Here is a 12,606-nt window from a genome sequence, read left to right as displayed (position 1 = left end):
TTCCCTCATCCCTGGGTCGCCCGTCTCAACCATTCCCTGGTGGCGTCGGCTTCCTGCGGTTTTTCCTCCAAGGGGGACGCCCTTGGCGACGAGCAGACGGGGTGTGGGATCTTGAGCCACGCCGGGGCAGGATGTGCCGGATTGCCTCCGTCTGCCGCTTCACCGTCGAGAACTGCTGGGCAAAGTCCTCGACGGTGTCACCAAATAGGCCCGCCTGGGAAATGGGGGCAGCAAGGAACCGTGTCTTGTCGGCCTCGCCCATCTCGAACAGGTTGAGCCAAAGATGGTGCTCCTGGACCACTAGTGTGGCCATCGTCCGCCCGAGAGACCGCGCCGTGACCTTCGTTGCTCGGAAAGTGAGGTCAGTCGCCGAGCACAGTTCCTGCATCAAATCTGGGGCGGAACTACCCTCGTGCAGTTCTTTCAGTGCCTTGTCTTGGTGGACCTGCAGGACAGCCATGGCGTGCAGGGCAGAGGCAACTTGTCCAGCAGCACTGTAGGATTTAGCCGTCAGGAACGACGTGAGCCTACAGGGCTTGGACGAGAGCTTAGGGCGTCCGCGCCAGGTGGTGGGCTCTGTGGGCATAGGTGCACAGCGAGCGCCTTATCCACCAGGGGAATCAACGTACAGCCCCTGGCCACCCCGCCATCGAGGGTAGTGAGAGCAGGGGAACTGCGGAATCGGGGCCGGGCAGTAAAAGGTGCCTCCCACGACTTCGTCAGCTCCTCATGCACTTCCGGGAAGAATGGCACTGGAGCGGGGCGTGGCTGCTTTGAGCGGTGCCGTGAGCCCAGAAACCAATCATCAAGCCGCGAGGGTTCAGGGGAGAGCGGAGGGTTCCACTCTAACCCGACGCTCGCGGCCGCCCGGGAAAGCATGTCCATCATTTCGGCATCGGCCTGTGACTGGGCAATCGTCCCCGAAGGGGGAAGCCCAGCTGAGGCTTCTGCATCTGACTGGACAAGCCCGCTCTCCAATGCTGCGCTTGAGAGCTCATCATCTTCGCGAGCTCTGAACAAGAAGCCAGACTCGCCATGAGACGAGCCGGCGAACTCATCCGGAAGACGAGCGTGCTGGGGAATGGGAGGTCTACGGGGGGATACCCGGCGGAGACAATCCCATTGGGGACCCCAAATCGCCCCAAGTGCTAGCTGCGCTGGCCTCATACCTGTAGGTAGAAGGACCGAGGTAGGGAGCCGCTGGGGTGGCTTGCTTTCTTACGGAGCCGAAAGGTCATGCTGATTGAGCTGAATACTACTGTTCATTCACCTCTGCTGGATCTGACGGCTTGCTTTCTTACAAAAGCAAGCCGCGACCGCAACGTTTCTATTGTCGTGTTTTTGCAGTGAGAACATGAACCATCCACAAACGCTGCCTCCGTGTGGGTCGTGCCCAGACACGAAAGACAGTGATCATGACCATCCGAAGTTGAGAGATAACGACCGCAACCAGGAATAACACACAATCGGAAAGGCATCTTTAAAAAGATGCGTCTTTAAAAAGACGTTCCGTGTGTGCGCTCTTCTAGAGAAATATATACTCTTTTAGAGGGAAAAAGCTCTTTCAGAAAATATACTCTCTAGTTTTTCTGCCGAAGTGCCCAGGGGCATTCTCTGCAGTGCACCAGTGCAGAGGAGGGAGAAGCCGCTGAAATGTGCCGTCAGATCCAGCAGAGGTGAATGAACAGTAGTATTCAGCACAATGAGCATGACCGTTCGGCTCCGAAGAGAAAATCTGAATGAGTGGTTGCATACCAGCACCTTTTATACCCGTATGTCCGGGGGAGTGGCATGCAAATACCACTCGCCAATTTTCATTGGCCTTTTATCAAAGACCAGAGGTGTCTCGGGCTCCCAAGAGTGACCCCTAGTGTCACTACATCGACACAACGTTGAGTGAGTGACAGATAGGGAACATGTTATTACCATGATACATCGCCAACAAACCCACAGTAATACAATGGTACATGTCCAAAACTACATAGTAATACCATTGTAAATGTCTAAAAACATAGTATTACCATGTTACATCCCCCCCCACCCCCCCAAAAAATTAAAAAATAAAATAGTAATGCAGTTTTACATGTCCAAAACATGGTATCACAATGGCACATGTTCCAAAACAACATAGTAATGCCATTGTAAATGTCTAAAAGCATAGTACTACCATGGTACATCTCCAAAAAACCCACAGTAATACTATGGTTCATGTCCAAAACATGGTTTTACCATAGCACATGTCCAAAGAAACATAGTATTTCCATGGCACCATGTCTAATAAACAAAGTAATACCATGGTACTTTTTTTTGTCTCCAGCCTACACATAAGCCTGAGGTATTGTCTACCTTATTGTGTTATTTCTGTCCTTTGGTAATTTTTTACCCTTTTAACATCTTATAGTAACAATCAATAATTGTCTCTACTTAAAAACATGTCAATCAGGTTACAGTTTCTAAACATATAGGACTGTTAATCTTGTTGTGACTATATTTATTTCTCATAGTATCACCAGTTACACTTACTCATGTGGCTGATGCGTATCACCAACACAGTGAATGTACAGTATACAGTAGATTGGATATCATGCATACAAGTATCCTACAGGTAACATTAACCCTATTTCACTAGGATGAACTCTGTGTACTTCAGATCTAATCTGCCTACAAGCATAGCAACTGTATATATATATATATATATATTTATATAAAAAGAAAAAGAAAAAGGGCTGAGAGCTCAAGACAACAAAACCAGCACTGATCAAGAAAGTGAAGGCGTGTCTTAATGCAGGGATGAAAGTATAAACGGAGACCATTAAGTGGATAAGAAGCTTCGTTTTTCCTTCTGGGATTATGCTGGCTGAGAAAGCAGCGCAAGCAGGAATTAACACAGTGACACTGTGCCCTGACTGGCTAAAAACGTGTGTGTGCTTGTCTTACTCTATTAGTAGTACATGTATACATGAGTAAATGATGACAGAATTTTCATTGTTGAAGTATCCAAATACTTTTTTGGGCCACTGTAGGTTTGTGCAACAGTATACAGTACAATTTGTACATGTGATTTAGTCTATTTGTGTTTCAAAGATGGACTGTATTTATTTATTTTAGGTAGTGTGTCATTGTGTGTGCATGTGTTTAAGAACATTAACCATATTTGTTTTTTTAGTCTTTATATGTATGAAGAATTTCAGCCCCACACACAACATGAGAAAGTCCATTTCATTTAAGCACTTTGTTCCATGAACTCAATAGGAACTTTGCAAGAAGTCAACACTAAACTGAGTTAGAAAAAGACCATTGCTGACTGGCCATGAAACAAACTCTGTCCAAACACACTAAGTCTCTTCACACCCCACACACAGATAGACTGTAAAAACAGCACAGTATTTTTGGTCTGGCAGTGTTTCATGCAATTCGGAAGTATGCGCCACATCGGTCAAGCAGCACGGAGGGGGCCTTGCTCCCATCCGGAGAGTTCCTCTCTTACCCAGCCGCCTGCCTTGAGTTCAGGGGTGAACCTGGTCAAGGGCTCTTTTATTCCAAGGCACTGGGAGACTGTTGTCCATTCTCTGTACATTCCTGGCCGTGCTACTTGGGATCACTTGTCAATGTATAGTATGGCTGTGTGTGCCAGCGGACCCAGCGGAGAAGGTAAAATAGGCAGCTTGCGAAAAACCTCAAAGTTTGTTCACAGACGGTCCTGCCGAAAAAGATTCCGCATTGGTGATCATATATAATTAGCTGTTTTAAGTAGGTAGTTTTAAAACTACATTTTGTTCCTGCTGTTTAATTTATTTTTCTGAAGCGTGGAATATAAGATTCTATCACGCCTGCTCTGCTGCCACTCATCAAACTGCTGTCTGGTTGTGTCTGTCTCTTTTGCTATTCTTTAAAACCTAGTGAGCGGCCTAGCTAGACAGTGAGGCATCATATGTGTGCTCCCGACACATTATGCTGCCTTCTAAGATACCTTGTTTTCAGTGTTAGGGAACTTACTTTTAAACTATAGCTAACCAAACTACAAGCTACTTATAACTTAAAGTAGGTAAACTACAGTCAAGCTACTCTTTTAAAAAAGTAGTAGGCTACACTACAAGCTACTAACAAAAAACTACATTAAAGCTATTTAAAGAAGAAAATATTTTTAGATATATAACAATCGGATGATATTTAATTCTGAAATCCATTATGCAGAGATATCTGCAAAACTGAGCAATTTAAATGTTAGACAAAGAGAGAGACACAAGTTGATAGGATACCCGATTACATGTCAAAGGACCAGTCAGCTTACACCATGTGAGCCGATTGGCCTAACATGTCACATGTGAGCGAGCCAATTGGGCTAACAGATAGCAAGTTCAAAGGACCTATCAGCTTGGGCCACACAGATTTACATGCATGAACTCTGAAAGATTTAGCATGTTAATATGGATATGACATAGTGATAGGATATTGATCTTGGTAGACTAGATCTGCTATGCTGCTGCTGTTACTGCAGACCAAGTATGGAGACTTGGTACTGCTAGAACATACACAGACATGCTAACTTAAGCATGGACATGCTGCTGCTGCTTCTTAATTAGACAAAATGTAAGATATGCTGCATCAAGCATTTAGGACATGCTGCTGCACAAATAGACATACAGACAATCCCCAAACAAAGTACAGGTTTAGTCAAAGTACAGGTTTATTAACCCTCTGGGGTCGACGGACACGCCGACGCGTCCTGCTGGATTGTTTCCTCATAACAGCGGAAACAACTTAAAATACTCCGTCATTTTTGGGCATACAGATAAGTGTCATTAGAGACTATAAAGGGTCTACTTTTATTTGTGTACACTCACAAGAACAACACAACCTTGTGCTTTTGTAAAATAAAGAAAATAAACAGGCTGCGCTTTCAGCCATCTCTGTCTCCGCGAGCATCTTTCTGAAACACGTCACAAAAATGAACTGAAACTCCGCGAATACTTATCAGACAAACATGAAACATATGTCTAAAGAAAGCTTAAAATGTCTACTTTTAAATAAAACAATTCAAATTTAAAACAAATATTCTACTGCAATGTAACCTGTATGAAACAAAGTGATGTACAGTTTCTCCTGGCTCAGCTAATTATCGCTAATGTGATCACACCCACTAGCAGAGCGCGCTATTCATACGGTAATGTGCTGAGGCGATCAATGCAAATGGTAAATGCCCCCAACAATGCCTTAAAAAACATCAAGTTCATTCACTTTCCTGCACGTTTGGAAGATGGCACGCTACACATGTGAGGAAACTCCTGGGTAGTGACGAAGAGTTCACATTTTCCTCAGAAGAAGAGCGGGAATCCGACGATGAATGTTTGCGTTTTGAAGAGCGACTTGATCCAGCCGAGGATACAATTTCGGATGAGTAAGTCTTTACTTACATTAGTTGACATGCTATTTTATATGAACATGTACATATTTTACTAGCTGGACTATTTCTAGACTTGCCAGCCATTATTCAAAGTATTGACATTTGAAATACATCCTAATAGGCAAGTTTATTTACATTTAAATGTTGTTTTGGCTAAAGCAGGTATTTAAATTGTATGCTGTATGATATAAATATGATATGTAATATGATATAAAAATAATATGAATGTTTAGATTATATTTTAACTAGTGTTTATGCTGCCTCATTATCATCAACGTAGCTTGTGCTTGCAAATATCTGTTTGTGTGTAAATGTGTAAAATGTGCATTAAATATGCCCATATTAGAAAATCAACATATTAGATGATTTCTGAAGGATCTTGTGACACTGAAGACTGCAGTAATGATGCTGAAAATTCAGCTTTGATCACAGGAATTAAATTGCATTTTACAATATACTCAAATAGAAAAGTTATTTTAAATTGTAAAAATATTTCACAATATCACTGTTTTTGCTGTATTTTGGATCAAATAAATGCAACCTTGGTGAGCAGAAGAGACTTCTTTTAAAAACATTAAAAAATCTTACAGATCTAAAACTTTTAAATGGTAGCGTAGGTCTAAAGTTTTTAAGTAAAGTCTTTATGTAAAGAAAATGTAACTTAAACTTGATTTTGTGAATAAGCTACAAACAATACATTCAATCGTTAAGTCTCCTCACATTCATTCTCTCTCAGGGGAGGGGTCTTTGTCTCCTCAGGAGTGAATCACATCAATATTCATGATCATCCACGCCTCCTCGCATATGGCCTTTCTAACACTAAAAGTGTCTTACAAAAGTTAAATGACTATATTGTTTTGTATGAATGGGTGATCAGGATGGATTTCACATCATTTTTGTAGCAAAAACTCTAGGCTACAAGATCCAGTTCTCAAAAGTCTTGTGAACAAATGTTTAGTATGTGTTATATGGCCTTATTTCAGTGACTTAACATTTTTGTTTTTTCAAAAACCATGTATAAACATTATTTTCTCAAAAATACAAACATGTACATACATGTTGTTCACATATTATTGTAGCCCAGTTTGTGCTGAATACAGTGTTATCAGACTTTAATATGTTTAATATGTTTTTAAGCAACTGAAAAAAGCACAAATGTCAAGTCATGTCAAAACTTCTCCAGGGCCCAAAACACCTTCAGACCCCAGAGGGTTAAGGCGGTGAGAGATGCCAAACAGCTGTACTCTGAGAAACTACAACAGCAGTTCTCAGCCAGCGACTCTCCTTCTGTCTGGAAAGGGCTCAGACAGATCACAAACTGCAAGCCTAAAGCCCCCCACTCCACTAACGACTTGCACCTGGCCAACAGCCTGAATGAGTTTGCTGTCGCTTTGAAAGACAATGGGACATTCCTGATATCATCCCCCGTGACACCATCGATCAGCTCCAGCCCACCCAGCTCCACCTCCTCCATCACAGCAGGGGCCTGGTCCTCTCCACAGCTCCTTACCTCAGGCTGTTCAAATTAGTCACTTATGAGGTTCCATGATGGTTAGAATGCTTCATTCACATGGTGGAAGCTTGCTTGCATAATTGTGGCTTCGCCAACGTTTGCTGTTGTTCATGTCACCAGAAATGGATAATTCTCTTTGAAAAAGAGATTTCTGGTTACTTTGTCGCTGCAAGTTACTGTCAGTGTGAATTCTCCCTGAGATTCTGCTCATATTTTTCTCACAGTGAATTCAAAAAGTTGCAAATTCATCAGCTGAAATCGATATGTGCTTACTGAAATTATAATGACAGCCCCCAGTGGCTGAAGCTGTAAGTGTTAAATGTATGAAGAAACCCACAACACCATGTCACATTTACCTTTGCACGACGAAATTCCATGGGCAAAGAAGGCGTGGGCGGATGTTGAGCAAAAAACAAATTGCCAAGCAGCCTGTTTGTAATGCTGCATTTTACATTCTGGAAGAGTGAAGTTCTAAAGAAACTCACCACTAAAATGATATCCTTGTCCTTTGTGAATATTCAGTGTAGATGTATATGAAGCACCACCTAAGCAGAGGTCACTGCCAAACCAAGCAACTGTCAAAGTCCATCGCGAAATTCATGATCGTCTGGATTCTCATTGAGATTACTTAATTTCTCCTGTGGAATTTCGCTGTGTGAAGGTAAATGAGTTTGAGTTGAGATTTCAATGCCAGTAGATGTTTGTTGCACCCCTATGGAAGTCAAGCAATGCAGGTAATTTCATGGTCTTCAATGATTTAAGAAAATATCTTACAATACCCCCTTTTCACACAAATGGTAAGGAGTTTTGAAAAGGAAAACAAACCATGTTAACTGCTGTGGTACTTGGAATAATTCTGAGGATTCTTGTGGTGTGTGTGTGGATGTGAGCATATGTGTGTGTTATTCTTAGCATTAGGAATTAATGACAGCTATCATATGGTTTTACTGTGCATAGTATTGCTGTCTACCTCCCATGTCTTTGCCAGCCCTCAATCAAGCAATCTGTCTCTAAACTTGATGTCCTTTGTTCACTTGGGTTATACAACACAGAGAAGGCAGTGGGGTAGGCACAACTTCACAGAGTGCTTCTCGTCCACAAACATGAAAACCAAATGAGGTTATTCATTTTCTAGGATTATGTCATGCCTAAATGGTCTATAATCTGCAGTTTCCTGCCAACTGATTGGAGGAGACAGACCAAGCTGGCTGCAGTGCATCGTTAGGGTTTGGAGGCCTTGCACATGGAGGTGTATGTGTCCTCATTTATGCCAATCAGTAAATCATAATTAGAAAATGGTACAATGGATAGCAATTTTAGCTTCTCCTTTTTGAGACTTAAATAAAAGTGACTCATGGTTTAAAGAAGAAAGTAAACTAATGCAAAATTAGCTCTTTTTGATAAGTCAACTTTAACAGAACAACAGAGATTGCAAGAAAAAACTGTAAGCGGTGCTTACCCTTGTAAAACTTGCTACCACAATGCTATGGAGTTGGGCAGTGCTTTATGGTTGCCAAGGTTTTCTGAGCAGATTTTAGCACGTAGCTATGCAGTTGCTAGGGTGTTCTGTGTGGTTGCAAGGGCATTGCTAGGTGGTTGCTTTTTGGGCAAAGTAAAAAAACCAGACTAGTCACACTCTGAATTCAGCAACAGTTGGTCAAAAGTCCTTCAGCTGATATCCGTCTGCACTTACCAAAATTCAAATCACTGCCCCCAGTAGCCAGAGCTCCAGTTTCAGGGTGAATTGTCCACAGAGTGGTGCCAAAAGAGAGTTGTATTTTTATTTGTAAATTATATAAAACAGTCAACAGGAATGCATAATTTATAAACTATGTATATGTCCTTAACCAAAACCCAACCCCAAACCTTACTGTCAATGGAGTAAAAATGTAATTTTAGAGCAAAATTGCAACCTCCAAATTGCACACCATTGTTTATATAAATGTGATTACTTCCTGGTTCCCACGAGACCAGCACCGATGTCGCAGAGGTTGTTTGCACAACACGCTATCAGAAGTGCTAGTGGGAAATGTGTTCACACCTGAATGGATGCAGAAAAGTCTGATGGGGGATTCAGTTTTTTGTGATCATGTTGCAAAATAGCCCACCCCCAAATCTCTGATATTCTGGTCTCTAGATATGGTCTCTTTCAATGGGATTTAAAAAAAAATAATAAAAAATTGTCTGCCAGGCTAAAATCAAAAATCCAACTGCTTAAAAATTAAAAAGAGCACACTTCTCTTCAATAAACATCATGGTTTGAGGTATACTTCATGTTTGTATCACAAACAAATAAAAGAAAAATAAATCTATGGTTTTCTGTTGATGGAATTCTTTTGGGAATTGAGCATTATGAAAGACAAAAACTCCGCAGTGTTATCTAAACACTGGGTACCTTGTTAAATCTGAACCACACTGTAAAATCTTTGCTTTGCAATGTTTTTTCCTTGGCTTCAATCATATAATTCAAAATGCAATAATCAGTAAGTACATACTGGCTCCCCCTCTCTCAAAAATTACACCCCCTTTCACGGCTAACCCCATTCACACAAATGGTGATATTGATTCATTCTGTCATAGATTCTGTCATATATACCTTCAAACAGTGCTGCAGGGACAGTTCATCATACCTTTTCATGGATGAATGAGGGAACAATAGATACTGAGCTGAAAAGCTCAGAGAAAAAAAAAGAAAGTAATTTTGATTTTGACTGGCGTTATGGCAAGATGCAGCACCACAGATCATTCTAGCATTACAGTCAGTGACAGCGAGGCAGGGCCCAGCAGCAGGGTCAGTATTTCTGCTGATGATGACCGACATCCCTCCTCATCCCTACCTGAGCCTAGTGAGGAGGATGGCAATGAAACTGAATCAGTAAGCTTATGTGAAATCAGCAGCAGCCTTAGCTCACGCTAGCATACTACAATATTTGCACCTAGTCACTCCATTTAAAAAATTGATGAAACACTGATGCTTTAATGTTTCAATTATGTTAATTTGCCCACTTTCAATTAATATATAAAAACGAAACTCAGTGTAACTATCTATAACTAATGTGTGTTTATGAGATAAATGCAAATTTTCTAGCACCTTTTGTAGATCTTGTTGCTATGATTGTTAAAGGAATATTCCGGGTTCAAGTTAGAGGTCAGTCGACAGTATTTGTGGCATAATGTTGATTACCACAAAAAGTAATTTTGACTCGTCCTTCCTTTTCTTTAAAAAAAAGCAAAAATTGAGGTTACAGTGAGGCACTTACAATGGAAGTGGGGGCCCAGTTTTTGGAAGGTTTAAAGGCAGAAATCTGAAGCTTATAATTTTATAAAAACACTTACATTAATTCTTCTTTTAAAACTCATGTATTTTTTGAGCAGTAAAGTTGTTTACATTGACATTTTTACAGTCATTTTAAGTTTGTTGACATCACATTGTCATGGCAACAATATTGTAAATTGGCTATAGCTTTACACAGAAAAGGTTATGAAGGGATTTTATCACACTAAAATCATGTTAACACACATATTGTTTATGTCTTGTGTCTAAGCTTTTGAAACAGTGAGTATTTTAACATTCAAAAATTGGCCCCCATTCGCTTCCATTGTAAGTGCCTTACTGTCACCTCAATTTTTGCCTTTTTTTTTTTTTTTTAAGAAAAGGAGAGACGACAGGGGCCTGGGTAGCTCAGCTAGTATTGACGCTGAATACCACACCTGAAGTTTGTATCCAGGGCGTGCTGAGTGACTCCAGTCAGGCTTCCTAAGCAACCAAATTGGCCCGGTTGCAAGGGAGGGTAGAGTCACGTTGGGTTAACCTCCTCGTGGTCGCTATAATGTGGTTCTCACTCTCGGTGGGGTGCGTGGTGAGGTGTGCGTGGATGCCGCGAAGGATAGTGTGAGCCTCCACACGTGCTAGGTCTCCGCAGTAACGCACTCAACAAGCCACATGATAAGATGTGCAGATTGATGGTCTCAGACGCGGAGGCAACTGAGATTTGTCCTCCGTCACCCGGATTGAGGCGAGTCACAATGCCACCACGAGGACCTAGAGCGCATTGGGCATTGGGTATGCCAAATTGGGGAGAAAAAAGAAAATGAGAGACGAGTCAAAATGCATTTTTGTGGTAATCAATATTATGCCACAAATGCTGTCCAACTTGTATTAACCCGGAATATTCCTTTAATGTTTGTATTTTAAAAGTTTGGGTGCACTAATTTATCTTTACAATTGTTTTAAAATCTGCAAAATAGTACAAGTCATCAAAACTGTAAAATAACACAGTACAGGAACTATGCAGTAGCCAACAGATGTTAGACAAATCAAAACTATCTTATATTTTACAATCTACAAAATTGCTGCCCTGTGCCTTTATAACATATTTTTTGCACACTTTTTTGGTATTCTCTCAACCAATTTAATGAGATAGCCAATTGGAATGCTTTTCTAACTGTTTTGAAGGGGTTCCCAAATAAATTGGGCACATGTTGGCTGATTTTCATTCACTCGCCAGTCCACAGGTACGATTTACAAGACTAATTTTAAGCATTTAAGCCTTTAGACTATTAAGGTCTTTCGGATCTTGAGAAACATTAATTCAGCCAGGTGTGTCCAAACTTCTGTCTGGAACTGTGCAGATGAAATAGGCTTATCAAGTGATGAAATGGTCTCAGGAATAAAATGTTTGCTAAAGATAAATGCTCATAAATTCAGGACAAAATCCTATAGCAGATCCATTTGACAAACTCTAGCAGTCAATATAAATGTAGTTTTTCAACCCCAAATTTTGAAATTGACATTCACAAAGTAGAATTATGAGTAATCCATGTAGTGTCAAGGAATTATGTATTATTAATGACAAATACTGTATATTTATCATGATAAGTCAAAATTCAATAGGAAAAGCATCAATGGTCCGTGCATCAATGAGCCAGTGTTTTATGGTGTGGTGTGTTGCAGGTCGGGTGTAGTGGGCCACTCTGGGCCAGAAAGTCCAGGGACACTTTTTAGTCCCAGTCCTGCCCTGTCTCTTAGAACTGACTCTTTTATAACATTGCAAAGGAAAAGTATTTCAGGTTGTGGGTAGATACCCCAGGTTACTATTAATATTAGTTTCCCCTTGACAATGTTAAGTATTATTATACTGTGATAGTCCTCTGTTGTTGTAAATCAGTGTTTCTCAATCCTGTCCTGGAGTACCACTCACACTAAACATTTTGGATGTCTCCCTTATTTGACATTCTCAATTCAGATCCAGGAGCATTCTACCAATGAGCTAATCAGTAGAATCAGGTGTGCTGGATAAAGGAGACATCCAGAAATTTTAGTGTTACGCTTCACAGCAGATGCACTGGAAGACAGATTATATCACAACAGGTGCACTGAAGGTCATATTATATATTATCAAACATATAATGTGGTTTTTAGATGTTTATAAAGATTGATTATGATAGATAAGATGCGATGGCCGGCTATAAGCACCGCCATATTGTTTAATTTACAATGTAGCATGGGATTCTGAGTTCGAGATAGAAGCATAGAAGGTTCTAAAAGCCTAGCCTTTCCACTTTCCCAGCACCAGAAGTGGTTAGAATGAGTGACGGACGGAATGGGAGAAGGCTCGAGTAGACTGACTTGTTTGTCTATTCCTTGTTTGACATCAGAAAACATGGCTGCATCGCTGCATCAAAACAG

The sequence above is a fragment of the Myxocyprinus asiaticus genome, chromosome 34 (genome assembly GCF_019703515.2).
Source record: "Myxocyprinus asiaticus isolate MX2 ecotype Aquarium Trade chromosome 34, UBuf_Myxa_2, whole genome shotgun sequence".
Classification (NCBI taxonomy): Eukaryota; Metazoa; Chordata; class Actinopteri; order Cypriniformes; family Catostomidae; genus Myxocyprinus; species Myxocyprinus asiaticus.
Note: the sequence above shows the minus strand (reverse complement) of the source record.